The following is a 16,027-nucleotide window of genomic DNA, read 5'->3' on the forward strand; positions in this document are numbered from 1 at the left end:
ACTCTTTTTTTTTTTTTTTTTTTTTTTTGGTTTTTGGGCCACACCCGTTTGACGCTCAGGGGTTACTCCTGGCTATGTGCTCAGAAATCGCCCCTGGCTTGGGGGAACCATATGGGACGCCGGGGGATCGAACTGCTGTCCGTTCCTTGGCTAGCGCTTGTAAGGCAGGCACCTTACCTCCAGCGCCACCGCCCGGCCCCTGGATTACTCATTTTTTAACATGCCTTTTTGATTTGTCTAAATGCTTGTTTTACTATTTTTAGTATTGTAAGAATCATATATTAACATTTTTTAATATAAAGATAGGAGTTTCAGGCATGCAGTATTCCAGCACCATCCCACCACCAGTGTCAGGCACACATTTTTGAAGTTTGGTTGTTGTAGTTTGGATCTCCTGCTTGCATTATTGTTGGCTCTGTAACATGGGTAGGTGAGGGACCTCAGACATGTATGCAGTGCAAAGCTATGATACTTGCTGCGGAACTGTGAGCTTGAGGTTAGTCTTTCACATGTCTGTTACTTCCCAGCTGTCATTCTATTTCTTTCCTTCCCTGTCTTTTTCCTATACATGTCATTATATGCCCACAGGCAAGGGTAAGCATTCCCCTTTGATGCATGGCATTTGGCTCTTTCTGTTATTCTGTATAATGTAGATATGGGAGATCATCTGATATGTCCTTCTGACTTTATTTAATATTATATCCTTCAAGTTGCAGGGTGTGTGTGATTTCATCATTCCTTGAAGCTGTATAGTATTCATTGTTTATATTCTACACTTTCATTATTTGCTGGGATTGCTGGGTGCACTTCTTTGAATTTAGAGATGACCTGAGTTCCTTTGGCTCTCTATGGCTGCCTGGGGATGAATGGTGGGACAGCAGAGGGTCCCTAGAACCTGGAGATTGAGGGAGGTTTCCCAGGGCTGGCTGAGGCAGAAAGGGCAAGATTGGATTTAGAGAGGTGAGTTTATTTTACTGTTTTAAGGATTGTTTTATTACTATGGGAGTAGAGCAGATATGTGAAATTCTGGAGTTAGTTTAATTGTTTTAAACATGATCATGCTAAAATAATTAGATAATGGATTTTTCTTTTCCTTTCTTTCTTTGGGGTGGGTGGTTTTGGTTTTTGGGCCACACCCATTGACACTCAGGGTTTTCGATGTGCTCAGAAATTACTGCTGCCTTGGGGGACCTTATGGGACACCAGAATCGAAATGAGGTCTGTCCTGGGTCAGCCATATGCAAGACAAATGGCCTACCACTGCCCTCGGAATTTTGTTTTTAATGAGATGATTCTCAGTTTAGAAAAATCTGAAACTTTTCTTTACTACTTCCAAGGCATGTCATTCTCTTAATTTGCTAGAAATCCTCACACTTTTTTTTTTTTTTGTAGAAACAGGACAGAAGCACATTATAGATTCCTATTCTTTAGATTACCCATAATGAGCGTTCTATCATTTACTTAAAAGTGTTAGTCTGAGGGTCTTCACATTTTCCTGAATCAGCCTGTGGATTGTGAGGCAAAAAGGAGAGGAAACAAAAGAAATTGACCTTCTTCTGCAGAAATCATTTCTGGGTATTCTCTCTTAACTATCACCATGATGAAGATTTGGAGATGCCTGCTATTTGGAGATTAGGGGTTAAATTCCCTTTCATAGTCAAGAAACAAAATGATTTTTATAGTCTTGTCATTAGGAAGTCATTGTCCTTTTCTTACTTGGCATGTTTAATGTTCTGTTGCCTAAATTTGATTGCTTTTAACCCTTAAGGAAAAGAACAAAGGCATGGGGCCTGCCTGGGTCTGGATGACCTCAGACTTTTGCAGGGTACCCATTCACATTCTTAGTTTCCTTCTGGTGGTACTGTTGTTTGTGCTTGATGCTACAACAGTGTAGCATGTTTCACCCAAGTCTGTGTGTCACCCCTTTGGCGAGTCTCACCCCTCCCCAGCAACAGCAATAACTATAGAGGGAAGGAAAGTGTGATTTGATGTCCCCTACTCTGCTCCCCAGCAATTGCACAGCAGGTAGGGTGTTTGCCTTGCAAGTAAGTGGTCATTGTGGGTTCCATATGGGCATCTCATATGGTTCTATTGCTTGTCTAGAGTGATTTTTTTTTCTTTCTTTTTGTTTTGTGGGGGGAGAGTTGGGGGAAGGTTGGGTGTGTCACACTGGTTGGAGCTCTGGGAATACTCCTGGCTCTGCTCAGAAATCGCTCCTGGCAGTCACGGGTACCATATGGGATACCAGAATCTGTTCCCTCTGGATTGGCTGCATGTAAGGTAAGCGCCCTACTGTTAAGTGATTTCTGAGTGCAGAACCAGGTGTAATGTCTGAGCACCATGGGGTATAGCCCCTAAACAAAAACAAACAATGGAACTGGAGTGGGAGGGTACAGTTTAGATGCTTGTTAATGACCCCTTAGTACCGCCAGAATAATTCCTGAGTGCAGTGCCAGGACTAACCCCTGAGCAATACTGGCAATGTCTCAAAAACCAAAATCCAAAATGAAAGAAAGATGTGACCTGATTATGTTTGATCTTTCCTTTTGTAGTACAGCAAGTGATATAGTTTTTTTTTTTGTTTATTTTTTTTGGCCACACTTCGTGGCTCTCAAGGATTACTTCTGGCTCTGCACTCAGAAATTGTTCCTGGCAGGTTCAGAGACCATATGGGATTCTGGGAATCGAATGCTGTCTGTCCTGGGTTTGCAGAGCAAACACCATATTGCTGTGCTATCGCTCTGGCCCCAAGTGATATAGTTATATGGGACCTTATTGTAGCTTTGATCTTTTTTTTTTTTTTGGTTTTTTGGGCCACACCCATTTGATGCTCAAGGGTTACTCCTGGCAAAGCGCTCAGAAATTGCCCCTGGCTTGGGGGGACCATATGGGATGCCAGGGGGATCAAACTGTGGTCCTTCCTTGGCTAGCGCAGACACCTTACCTCTATCGCCACCTCACCGACCCCATAACTTTAATCTTTATGCATGGCATTCACTGTTGTTTCACTTTTCTAGGTAAGTTTTCTGTTAAGAGAGTTTGACTTTAGTATGGTAGAGTCTGAAACATTTTATGAGAGAACAGCTGTTTGAAGATGAATAACACTTAGCAACTCAGTGTTTGAAAAAAGCAAAACCACAGCTTTAGGTAAGTCATGGAGGAGAGATTTGGTAGGATGATTTTGACAATTCCATGACTTGAGATGTGTTTGTAAATTGGTGAGTAGGTTCAGAGAAATTCTCTCCAGTAGAAATTTAAAGGCCGGATTTTTTTCCTTCTGAATTCCCAAACAAAGCCATTCTCCTTTAGCCATATCTCTGCTTCTAAATGTAAAGGACCCACCTGGATCACTCTGCTTTAGATGAACTCCAGCAGAAAATTCAAAATGACCACTTTTCTTTCCTCTTCAGCCACTTTTCAGCCAAAAAGCGGCCAGGCAATAGCTTCCTTGATGTTTTTGATCTGCACCCCCTCCCCATCCACATGTTGATAATTTCATCTTCCTCTGGCCTCAAAGCATGGCAGGAAAACAGCTGGGTGGTTGCAAAGTCCAGATATTCTTCAGGACTAATTTGTATCCTGATGGCCATTGATAAATCTGGTATTTATGGCTCCCACCGCCCTGTGCCTGGTCCCTAGATGAGCAAGGCCAACTCAACACACAATTTCTGATTTGGGGGGGGGGCATTCTCCATAGTGTTTCCCTCCATGTTCAGTCCAAATAAGACAAAGAAAACATAGAACACAGAACCACAGACAAAAACAGAGTGACTGGAACTCTCAATGGGAGTTGAACTCATGAGGGCCCATGTTGCTCCCAAACTCACATACCACAATGGTGCTAGACACATTGGAACCCTTGGTGAGACTTGAACCCACGAGATTCCCTGGTGGGACTCGAATCCACATACCACTGCTGGTGGTAACGCGAATACATCCCCGAGTGGGACTCGAACACACAGGACACTTGGTGGGACTCAAACCCATGTGGGTGCCTTCCCCCCATTTTGAATAGAGAAAACAAATAACAGAACCACAGACAAAAACGCCAGACACTGAAACTCCTCGTGGGACTTGAACCTGTGAGATTCCCTGGTTGGACTCAAACCCACATACCACCCCCAGCGTTGATGCGAACACATCCCCTATTGGGACTCGAACCTACAGGACTTATTGGGACTTGAACCCACTTAGATGCCCCCCTTGTGACCTCTTGGAGAACTATGGTGTCCCTAGCCTCCTGCTCTTGGGAACAGTACTGCATCTTGTGTCTCTGGAGGTCTAGGGCTTTCTGTAGAGATCTGCTTACTATGCCTTTACATAACTTGAGGGTGTCCCCTTGTACTCACGTGACCTTGGAAGCCTTATTGGTGACTTGTCATGTCAATTCTATCCAGGTTGAGCCCCCAAATGTAGGGTTTCAGAGTAGAAGGATGAGACCACACAACTGGAATAAAGGTTAATACTTTAATCTGCTGCAAACAAAACCCCAGACTGGCCAGCCAAGGCCATCCTCCGAAGGAGATGAGCCTGTTTTCTCTCTTGATTACAGAGTACTCACTTGATTTTCTTCCAGCTTTATAAGCTTACTCTTTATCAGCTTACTTTGGCCTTCAAAAGTTTTAAGGAGCTCAGAGCTGTATCCTAGGCCACTTTATCTATATTCAATATTTTTGAATGTGCCAGAATTTAAGGCCCTGTGTCACTTTTCTCCGTCCTATTTATGCTTGCATCCTCTGTACCAAGACAGAATCTGATTTATGGTAAGTGCAGATGTGCAAACTAATAGTAGTATAGGACAGAAGATTCCAAATATGCTATTCAGGAAAAAAAATTACTCAGCACCTGCATAAAAATCTATTTGCTTCAAGTGAACAAGCACAAAGAGCCTCATATTTATCCCTGAGAATATAATCAGCTCCTCCCAATCCAGTTGGAGAGAGGCTACAACTGTAAAGCACCCCAATCCCTCAATTTCTCTCCAATCTTTCCAGTATACTCAAAGGGCAGTATCAACCACTCCAGGAAAAACGAGTATAGACCCTTTTCTTGGCCTTTTCATTGCTTGTGTTTGTGTGTCATTTCCTCTGATTTCCCCAGAACTGTGGGTGGTAGTTAGTACTGTGTCACTTTGAGCAGTTCTGGCAGATAGTTTATTAATTCATCTCTGGGTCCTCTTTTTACTTTTATTAATTTTGTCTTTTAGCCACCTTGGCTATGCTTAAGGATCACTATTGGTGGGATTTGGGGAACCATATAGGGTGCTGGGGATCGAGCCCTTGTCAGCTGCATTCAAGGCAATGCCATACTGCTGTAGTATAACTTTGACTCCTTTCCTTTAAAAAGTATTTCTGGCTGAGAGATAATATAAGTGGATAAGGAACTTGCTTTACACTGGCCAATCCGAGTTTGACCCCTGCACTCCATATTGTTACGTGAGCCCACGGGGAATGAACCCTAACACAGCCAGGAGTAAATTCTGGGCACCATGATGTATTGCATGCTTTCCCCCCTCACTCCCCAAGAAACAAGAACAACAAAAATCATTCAGATACTTTGCTTATTCTTTATTTTTGTTCTCAAACCTTATTTTTTTTTTTTAAGGCTTTTTCAGTCACACACAATGATGCTTAGGACTCCTTATTCTGGTTTCAGAGGACATTGTGCAAAATCAGTCAGTGCCTTTTCTGCTGTACTCTACAGTTCCTGAATCCCTTTTAGCCATTTCTGAGGGTGAAAACTATCTCTGAGGTTGGAATCAGGCTCTCACTTGAAATCTGTCATAATACTCCAAGAACATGAAATGGAAATTCCTTCATTAAAGGATTTTGAGTAAGGAAACTCAGCTGTCTGCATTCTAATCCTCTGCTTCCTTCCAGGAGTAGTCTGCCTCTCTGCAGATGGCCTTAACATGTTTTCTTGTCTAATAGCCTAGTGTGACTTTCATCCTGCGCATTATCAGAACTGAGTACCTTTACCCAACACCTCTGCTGCTCCCTTTCCTTGCTTTATTCCTGCTGCTAGCTTTAAGATGTTCTTTATACAAACTCTACACATATTAAAGACCATTTCAGCTGCTTCCCCTTTTGTGAAGATTTATCTGCTTTCTTAAGCTTGAAGTAATCTTTCACTTCTGTGAAATCCCTCGTTATCTTTACCTTAATTATAGTGCTTAAACTTTTCTCACTGGTGTTTGCTTATGTCTAATATCTCTTGTAGGTCACTGAAGACAAATGCTTAGTCCTTGCTTTTTGTTCAATAAATATTGAAGGAAAGAAAGAGACTTTAACTCATTTAAAGAACCTTGTGCCCTTTGACTATTTACTTACCCACCTTCATAGCAGTTCTCCTTTAATTGTGTTTATTCTTCCATTTCCAGTTCATAACAGCTAACACGAGTGTAATGCTTTACTTTTCACAAAGAAGTGTACACACAGTATCCTGTTGGATTCCCTGTCCCCAACATTTTATCAGTAAGATATTTTGAGTATTAAGATATAGGAAGACCATCAGCATAGGTCCTGTGCAGAAACCAGGATCTATAACTACAGAAACCTGACAGCAACAACTGAGACTGAAGAGCTGACCACCGTGAATGACTAGGGGATTGGACAACCGAGTATGCCTGGAGCCTTCAGTAGGTCTTAGTCCAAAGTGCTTCAGGGATAAGATGTCCCTGTTTTTGAGGCTAAAGAAGTTTATTTCCAATTTCTTCCATATTTTTCTTTGCCTACATAAATGACAATTGCAACACACACACATATGCACACACACCTTTTTAGTGTGTATTTTCCATGTGTGGTGAAAAAAACTTGGAGCATACTAAAACTTTGGCTATTGCATTAATGACTATTGGTGATAAAATAATTTTCACAAATGTAGCTGCTTATGAACTCTCTTCCCTTTTCCAATTTTTTGATTCTCTATTTTTTCTATTTCTTAATAACTTTGCTTTCTGTCATCATGAAATAAATGTGTTATGATCAAGTATGTCAACATTGTGATACTTTTTCTTCAAAAGAAAAAAAAGATACAGGAAGACCAGAATTTAGATGCAGAAAGCTTTGTTTCATTTTTCTACACTCCTCCAGGCAGGCTTCTTCTTTCATTTAGTCATTCATTTATTCATTCACTGAATGGGGTTTTTCATTTATCTTATTTTAATAGTTTTATATAAGCACTAGATTTGTTACAGATTTGTTCGTAATTGAGTTTTCATCATAGAATGTAGACCAACCTTCATCAGTGCACTTTTCCCTCAGTGTCCCTATTTCCCCTCCACCCACCTACTCTCGATTTTCTCTGGGCAGGCATTTTGCTTTTCCTTTCTTTGCACTATTATTAATGAAGGGGTGCCATGCTTTGAAAGTGTTCCCTAGTGAATCCATCTGGGCTTGGGCTTTTAGTTTGGGAAGTCTTTTTATTTCCATTTCAATTTCCTCAATTCAAATAGGGCTTTTCAGATATTGCAGATCTTGGTTCAACTATGGGAGGTTAGAGGTTTCTAGGAATTGACCCGTTTCCTCCGGGTTTTCTAATTTTGTGGCCTAAAGGTACTCAAAGTAATCTTTGATTACCCCTTGAATTTCTGTAGTAGCTGTAGTTACCTTATCCCTTTCATTTCTGATTCGGTTTATTGAGTTTTTCTCTCTCTTTGTCAGTCTTACTAAAGTTTTGTTGATCTTTATTTTTTTCAAAGAAACAACTCTTGTTTTTTATCGTTTGGAGTTTTTGTTTGTTTCCTTATAGCTCATTACTTTTCAAATCAGTTTTTTTTTTTCTGAGTGCTTATTTTTGGTTTAATTTGTTGACCAGTTTACATTTTTTAAAACGATGCCATTATTGTCTATGTATACTCTTTTTCTTTTCCCTCCCTCCCTCCCTCCCTCCCTCCCTCCCTCCCTCCCTCCCTCCCTCCCTCCCTCCCTCCCTCCCTCCCTCCTTCCTTCCTTCCTTCCTTCCTTCCTTCCTTCCTTCCTTCCTTCCTTCCTTCCTTCCTTCCTTCCTTCCTTCCTTCCTTCCTTCCTTCCTTCCTTCCTTCCTTCCTTCCTTCCTTCTTTCTGATGTTTTCAAAATTGTCAGTTTTTTGCTTAATACCACTTTTGCTCCTGTCCCACATATTTCATAACTTGTGTCTTCATGCTCTCTCTTTCTTTTTCTCTTTCAGGAATATTTTGACTTCCTCTATGACCTACTGGTTAAGTAGTGAGTTGTTTATTTCCAGCTGTCAAATCTATTTCTCCATGTCTCTTTAAAGTTTACTTCTATTTTCATTGCATTATGGTCTGAGAAGATATTAGAAACAATTTCTGTACTCTTGATTTTATGGAGGTATTTTTTTTTATGGCCCAGCATGTGGTCTATCTTGGACAGTATCTCTTGTGAATTGGAGAAGAATATGTATTCATATTTCTGGGTCTGAGAAGAAAATAGAAACAATTACTGTACCCTTGATTTTATGGAGATATTTTTTATGGCCCAGCATGTGGGTCTACCTTGGAAAGCATCCCTTAGAATTGGAGAATAATGTGTATTCAAATTTCTGGGTATGAAGAGTTTTTATATATATATATATATATATATATATATATATATATATCAATCAATATATGTATATAGTGATTTATTGATTGACCTATCAAGGGGGTGACAGAGTTGTATTGAGTTTTCCTACTATTAATGCATTGCTATTGATGTCTTTGTTGAAATCTGTCAGCTGTTCTCAGAATTATGCTGGCTCCTCATTGGGTTCATATATGTTTAGGAGTGTGATTTCTTTTTGTTGTATACATTCCTTGACTTTTAAAAATGTTCATCTCTGTTTCTCATGATATTTTAATCCTAAAATCTGTGTTATATGTATGATATTGGTATGAACTCAACTTTTTCCTATTTTGTTTTGTTTTTTTTTTTTTTTTTTTGGGTCACACTGGTGGTGCTCAGGGGTTACTCCTGGCTCTGTACTCAGAAATTGCTCCTGGCAGGCTCAGGGGACCATATGGGATATATAGATTGAATCTGCGGATCGAACCTGTGTCTGTCCCAGGTTGTCTGTGTGCAAGGCAAATTTGCACTACCGCTATGCTATCACTCGGGCCTCCCATTCAATATTTTTAAGGAAGCTATTTGCTTTTATGATTGTCCTCCAACCTTTGTCTTTTAGTTTATGTTTGCTCTGACTGTCCAGATGTGTTTCTTTCAGGCAACAAAATATTTGATTGAATTTTATGATACATTTTGCCACTCTGTGTCTCTTAACTGGTACAGTTAGTCTGATGACATTGAGAGAAATGATTGCCATGGGATTTATTGTTATTTTTTTGTAGGAGTTTTTCTTTGTGGTGTCTTCCTTGCCTTAAAGTAAACCATTCTGTACCATTACTGAACTGTTGTTTAACTGTAAAGTTGTATAACCTTCCGATCTGAATGAAAGTTTTGGCTCTGTGAATTATTCTTGGTGAAGCATTCATTTTATTGATTTTTGTCACTGTAACCTATCAGTGATTTTGGGCTTAGAAGGTTGCTTGTGATAAATCTACTGTAAATCTTAAGGATGCTCCTATCTATATCATTTCCCTTTTGATCTTGCTGCTTTCCATGTTCTTTTTCTACTTTTATAAATGAATTTTATTATTATAATTAAGCAGAAACAGTTGATGATCACCTGTCATTAATATTTTAAACATGTGCCTAAGTAAATGTTAAAGGAGGCATTGTAACATATTGATGAAGATGATTTTCTTTAGTTAATATGTTGGGAATTACAAGAATAAATTTTATTTTGTTCTTGCCATTTGACTATATTCTCTCCCATTTCTTTTGACTTCGTCACCAAAATATCCATCTTTGCTAATGCCATGCTCATTCTCTTTAATTTTCTATTAAAATATGGAATATTTGTAATTAGTTTCAAGAGAGATTCCAATCTCTCAATGAAATTTATTGCCAATTCCAACAAATATACCATGTCTATGTGATAAACAGCTACAATAGGCAAGTTTTCCTGACACCTGGGTTTCATAGTAGCCTAAGAGACTACTTCTCTTTCAGAACTGCTTCCAGATGACTATTCATGCTTTCTAGATTAGGACACTTCTGAGCTGGTCAATTTCAGCTTTAACATCTGCAATTTGCTGTTGTCTGAAGAAATTCTTAAAGCAAGCAACTGTTAGTTATACCTAACACCTCCTGAATGACCACTCCCAAAGCCATGAGATGGCTCAGCAGCAGCAGCCCAGCTGGGTTTGGCTCCAACACCAGGTCCCGAGTTTGAGTCCAGCAGTTCGAGTCTGCCATAGCCACAGCCGCCTTCCAGGGTTGGCCTGCTTTCAGTATTTTATTTTTGTTGTCTTCTACTTCATTGTGACTAGTATGTGCCATGGGATGCTTTTCTTTGGTTGTCTTTTAGCTGATACTCTATAGGGATTCTGGATGTAGTTACAAGGACTCTTCTCTTCTGTGAATTTCTCAGCAATGATGTCCTTGACTGTTGTTTCTTTATGGGGTTTTCTTCCTGGGTCTCTGGGACTCTAATGATCCTTATGTTGTTTCTATTGAATTTATCCTAGAGTTCTATTGTCATCTATTTCTATTTTTGAGGATTTTTTCGAACTTCTGTTCATCTATTTTAAGGCTCATTTCCAAACTCATCCGTTGTCTAGAGGTGCTCTGCATCTCATCTTCCATCTCACTGATTCTGTCCTCAGCTTCTGTTACTCTTCTGGTAGGCCTTCCAGTGAGTCATTTTGTCTATCAAGTTTTCACACCTGCTATTTGTTCGAAATTTTCTCATTTCTAAGACCCTTATTTGTTCTTTTTGTTTGGTTTTTGGGCCACACCAGTTTGACACTATGCACTCAGAAATCGCCCCTGGCTTGGGGGGACCATATGGGACACCAGGGGATCGAACCGCTGTCCGTCCTATGCTAGCGCTTGCAAGGCAGACACCTTACCTCTAGCGCCACCTTCCTGGCCCCTATTTGTTCTTTCTTATGTTTTATTTGTGGTCCCATGTTTATTTGAGTTCTTTGGATATCCTTTACATGTACTCTCTAAAGTCCTTATCAGAGATGTTATGTAGGGTGGGCCAGTACTTGTCAGGTCTTCAGAGCAAGCTTGCATCATCATTCTCTAAGCATGTGGGGTTCTGTGTTCTTTACCCATAGTGACCTTTGCATAGTGGGTGTTTCATGTGTTGTGCTGGGGTTCATTGATTAGATGAAATGTGTGGCCATAGAATGGAACCACCGCCCTCATCTTTCTTTTCTGGCTGCCTTTATCCCATTGCAGGTAGGTAAGGCCATGCCCACCTCACTGCACAGGTCTCTTTGTCCTATCCAATGTCAGGTTGTGCTCTCCTGAGGCCTACTCTAAACAACGTGGTTTATAAGATTACCATTAATATAGCTTTGTTCCTCCAGTAACAAAATAGTTCATATTTGAGCTTTTCATATAGTGTACAACACCCTTTTGTAGTGTAAATTTCACGCCACCAATGTCACTAGTTTCCCCCCAACCCTCCCATGGTAGATATTTCTGTCTCTCTGTCTCTGTCTCTCTATCTCCTGTCTCTCTTTTTTCCCCCTTTTAGACACTGTGGTTTGCAATACTGTTCCTGAAGTGGTATCATGAATATAACTTTATTTCCTCTCAGCACCCAGTTCTTGTCCAGTGTGATCATTTTTTTTTTTTTTTTTTTTTTTTTTTGGTTTTTGGGCCACACCCGTTTGACGCTCAGGGGTTACTCCTGGCTATGTGCTCAGAAATCGCCCCTGGCTTGGGGGAACCATATGGGACGCCGGGGGATCGAACCGCTGTCCGTTCCTTGGCTAGCGCTTGTAAGGCAGGCACCTTACCTCCAGCGCCACCGCCCGGCCCCAGTGTGATCATTTTCAACTATCATTGTCATAGTGATATTTCTCTGTCCTCACTGCATTCTGTCCATCAATTATGGCAAGTTTCTACCATAAACTGTTTCTTCTGTCCCTCATATCTATTGTCTCAGTCTTATCATGCTGTCTTATTCTATATTTCACAAATGAGAAAGGAGATAGATATCCTATATCTATCCCTCTTCCCCTGATTCATGTAACTCAGGATGTTATTCTCCTTTTTCATCCATGTATGAGCAAATTTTATGACTTCATTTTTTGTAACAGCTGAGTAGTATTACATTGTGTAGATATACTATAGGTTATCTATCCACTTATTTGTATTTGAGTTGTTTCAATACTCTTACTACCTTTAATAATGTTGTGATGAACATAGGAATGCAAAGGGCTTTTCTGCATTGTGATTTTGGGCAGAGAGGGTACATTTCTAGAATTGATAGTGAAGATCTTCAAGAATAAAACACCAGTGACCAAGTATGTTGAAACATACATGGGACTAATGGAACTACTTCAAACTAAGAAGCTTGTTCACCTCAACAGAAATGGTGACCAGGATAGAAAGATTATTCATGGAATGAAAGAAACTATTTATCCCTATACTCAATTGATAAAGGTTTAATATGTAAGATTTTTTTAGGCACTGGTCAAATTTAAGAAGAAAACAAAACCACCTAACCTTATCTAAGAAATGAGAAGAGATGAATAGAAACCTCCTCAACAAAGAAACGTAGATGTCCAAAGAACAAATGAAAAATATTAAACACCATTAAGCATGCAAATCAAAGCATTTTATACCACATTGACTGGCACATGTCAAAAAGAACAAAAAATTGGGGTCGGAGAGATAGCATGAAGGTAAGGTGTTTGCCTTGCATGCAGAAGGACAGTGGTTCAAATCCCTGCATCCCATATGGTTCCTCGAGCCTGCCAGAAGCAATTTCTGAGCATAGAGCCAGGAGAAATCCTTGAGCGCTGCCGGGTGCGACCCAAAACCCGAAAACAAACAAACAGAAAGAACAAACAACCAGTGAGGGCATTGAATGTGGGGGAACAGATTCATCACTTGTCTGAATGTTGACTGGTCCAGACTTTTGGAAATCAGTATGGATATTTCTCAAAAAAAAACTAAAAATTGAGCTTTCATATGTTCCAGTTTTATTTTTGTTAAATGCTGCTCTGCTTGTGGTCACTAGCCAAGGAACTTGAATTGTTGTATTGAGTTAGTTGTTTGTAGCAGCCCCATATGCTATAGGAAGAAACTGGTGCTTTGAGTGTTCTGCTTGAGAGCACACGTAAGTATCTCTCTCAGGTTTGCAAACTTAATAGACTTGTCAAAAGCCACTTGTGATATATAAGAAGGATTTTTTTTTTGTTTCAAAACTTGTTCTTTCTATTTTAAAGGAAATGTAGAGATTTCTTTCAAATATTTTTTTTAGTTTTTAGAGATTAAAATAGATTTTTTTTGTTGTTGTTGTTCCTGCCACTTTTTTTTTATTCTGGCTCTTAAGAGTCAAATTTCTGAAATGTCATCAATTTTATTGGCCCCTGAGTGATGTTACTCACTCTTGATGGATCCTGAAGGTCTCTGTGATATTCCTCTCATTTAGCTCTTCTTGGTTTGCAATTATATCAGTGTGATTCATTTGACTTGATTAGTTTCAGTCTGTCAGAGGAGAAATACATTCTCCTTGGTATTATTTTGAAATGTCTCCTTCCCAAGACTCCCAACAGAAATAAGATTACATACAGTCAGTGTATCTTGTGATCCTCTTTAGGTTAGATTCTGCTACCAAGGGGAAGAAGTCTCCAGGGTTTTCTTTGAGTATAGGTATTGACTTTTTCATTTCCATAAGAATAACTTCTTCATTTTGGGAATTTCTTTGTTAATTCCTCTAGCATCTTTTTGTATAAATTCATTTTCTTTTCACTGCATGCCAAATAAGAGAATATGACAAAAATAAAGCAGCACTTGAACGTAGTGGCATTTATTATTTAAATTTTTTTGGTGGGGGGAATAACTGACTGTGCTTAGGGTTTACTTCAGACTCTGAGTTCAGCAGATCATACGTGATACCAGGGATTGAACATAGGTCACCTACGTACAAGACATGTACCTTATCTGTTGTATCAGTATTCTCACTCATATAATTGTCTTGCTTCAGTGTGGATGTCATCAGTAAACACTTGTTTTACCTTAATGGAAGTCTTATTTGGAGAAAAATGCTTATGTAGACATATAGAAGTACATTAATCAAGTAGGAAAATTCTAGGTAAACTTCTATAGGTGCCTATCCAATCACAAATAAATCTTTGCTAATAACATGCCCAAGGCTCTGGGTGGGTCCTGTGAGGGTAGAGAGGAAGTATTAAGGGGGAGAAAAATGCAATTAATTTTAGCTGGGGAATGGGTTCCACTAAATAGTAATGGTCACTGAGTTCACTGTCACTGAGTTCTTTATTCCCTGAAGATATGCAAGTGTTTTGAGAGAGACTCTGCCTTAGTATTTGGGAAGTGGCTAAGAAAGAAATGTTTCTGTGTCATCAGGAAACAGAAACCTCATGAGAGTTAAGTAGCATTTGATATCAGTTCCAAAGGGTATCTAGTAGCATGTTCATTGGTGTAATGTTTAGGCAAGTTTTGACAAGTGCTTCTACCAGACTATAGAGGAAGGAAGTGAGTGATGTGTTTTGGTCAACAGGTAAATTAGCATTAGCAAAGATTTTGAGTGATAAAGTAGGATTTGTATTTATTTTCATGGTTTCTTATATGGGATTTTTAGGAGTAATGTATAAGCAATGCCTTTTTTGTTTGTTCCTTAGTTTTGAGCCTCCAAGAAAATATAAGCCAACTAGACATATTTAGGGCTGGGCAGGTAGTTGAAGGGCTTTGAATACATGTCTTGCATATACTACCCCCTGGTTCTAGTTCAACACCATATGGACCCCCCCCCCCCCCCAGCACCACTGAGTCTGGCCCTGGAGCTCCCCAAAATCTACTGGCTGTGACCCTGATGGTCTGTAGTATTCACCGCATCCTCAGGACTTGAACCCCTGCCCTAATGGTAGAGAGAAGTAAACCCTTTGGCCCATTGGGCTGTGCTTGAAAGGTGTTCTTCAATCCACCCAAGGTAGGCATGTTTGTAGGGTTCAGGGAGATGAATCAAAGAGCTAGGATATAGGCTTTGCATCAGTAAGACAGGGTTGAATCTGTAGCACTGCTTGTTCCCTTATGAGCACCTGCCCCCTTAAAATTATGTTTATTGTCTGTATTGTGCAGCAGAAGTTGAGAGAACTGCTACAAAGGATGCAATCAAAGCGACCAGAGTAGGAGCATAACTCAGCATGCTTATTAATCATCCTTGTAAACTTAATTGAGAAAGCAGAAATCTAAAACTATGAGTTTAAATGTGTTGTGTGCACACTGCCCTGTGCCAACTGAAAAGGAGCAGAGAGTACAACATCTTGTTGTGAAGCTATTTCCCTCTAACTCAGCAGACTTATTTATTTATTTATTTATTTATTTATTTATTTATTTATTTATTTATTTAGGTTTTTGGCAGTGCTCAGGGTTACTCCTGGGTCTTCATGCAGAGATCATTTCTGACAGGCTAAGGGTACCATATTGGATCCAAGGAATTGAGTCCGGGTCTGTCTTGGGTTGGCCACATGCAAGGCAAATGCCCTACTGCTGTGCTATCGCTCTGACCACCTAATTCAGTAGTTTTAAACCTGCACTGAGAAATAGCTCCTGGTAGGCTAGGGGGACCATATGGGATGCTGGGGACTGAAACTGGGTCCATCCTTGGTCAACCACATGCAAGGCGCAGGCCCTACCATTGTGCTATCACTCAGGTCCCATCTTAAGGTTTTTTAATTCTGCCTCAAGTGTATATCTTATTTACTAAGAGTAAGACTATCTTTAAATGGCATAAAAATAACTTATCAGCATCACTGAGATTCTTTTTTATTAAAGAATGTTATGAAGTTCCCCCAAGGAATAATAGGCATTAGTAAGTTAGTTTTCCAAAACCTGTAGTAGATATTGACAAGTAATTATGCCTCCCCTGGTTTATCCCCTGGTTTCTACATCTGCAGGTGGGATATTTGCCTTAAGGAAAGATAAGCCCCAGCATTAC

General features: G+C 39.8%; 1 protein-coding gene and 1 pseudogene across 1 annotated transcript in view; one reads left to right on the forward strand and one right to left on the reverse strand.

Annotated features, from left to right (window-relative positions):
- Window positions 1-16,027, forward strand: part of KDM4C (lysine demethylase 4C) — a 392,436-nt gene that overhangs the window by 122,934 nt on the left and 253,475 nt on the right. The window lies entirely within an intron of this gene.
- On the reverse strand, window positions 9,691-10,296 carry LOC126012492 (HAUS augmin-like complex subunit 2; annotated as a pseudogene).

Source organism: Suncus etruscus, chromosome 1, assembly GCF_024139225.1.
Source record: "Suncus etruscus isolate mSunEtr1 chromosome 1, mSunEtr1.pri.cur, whole genome shotgun sequence".
NCBI lineage: Eukaryota > Metazoa > Chordata > Mammalia > Eulipotyphla > Soricidae > Suncus > Suncus etruscus.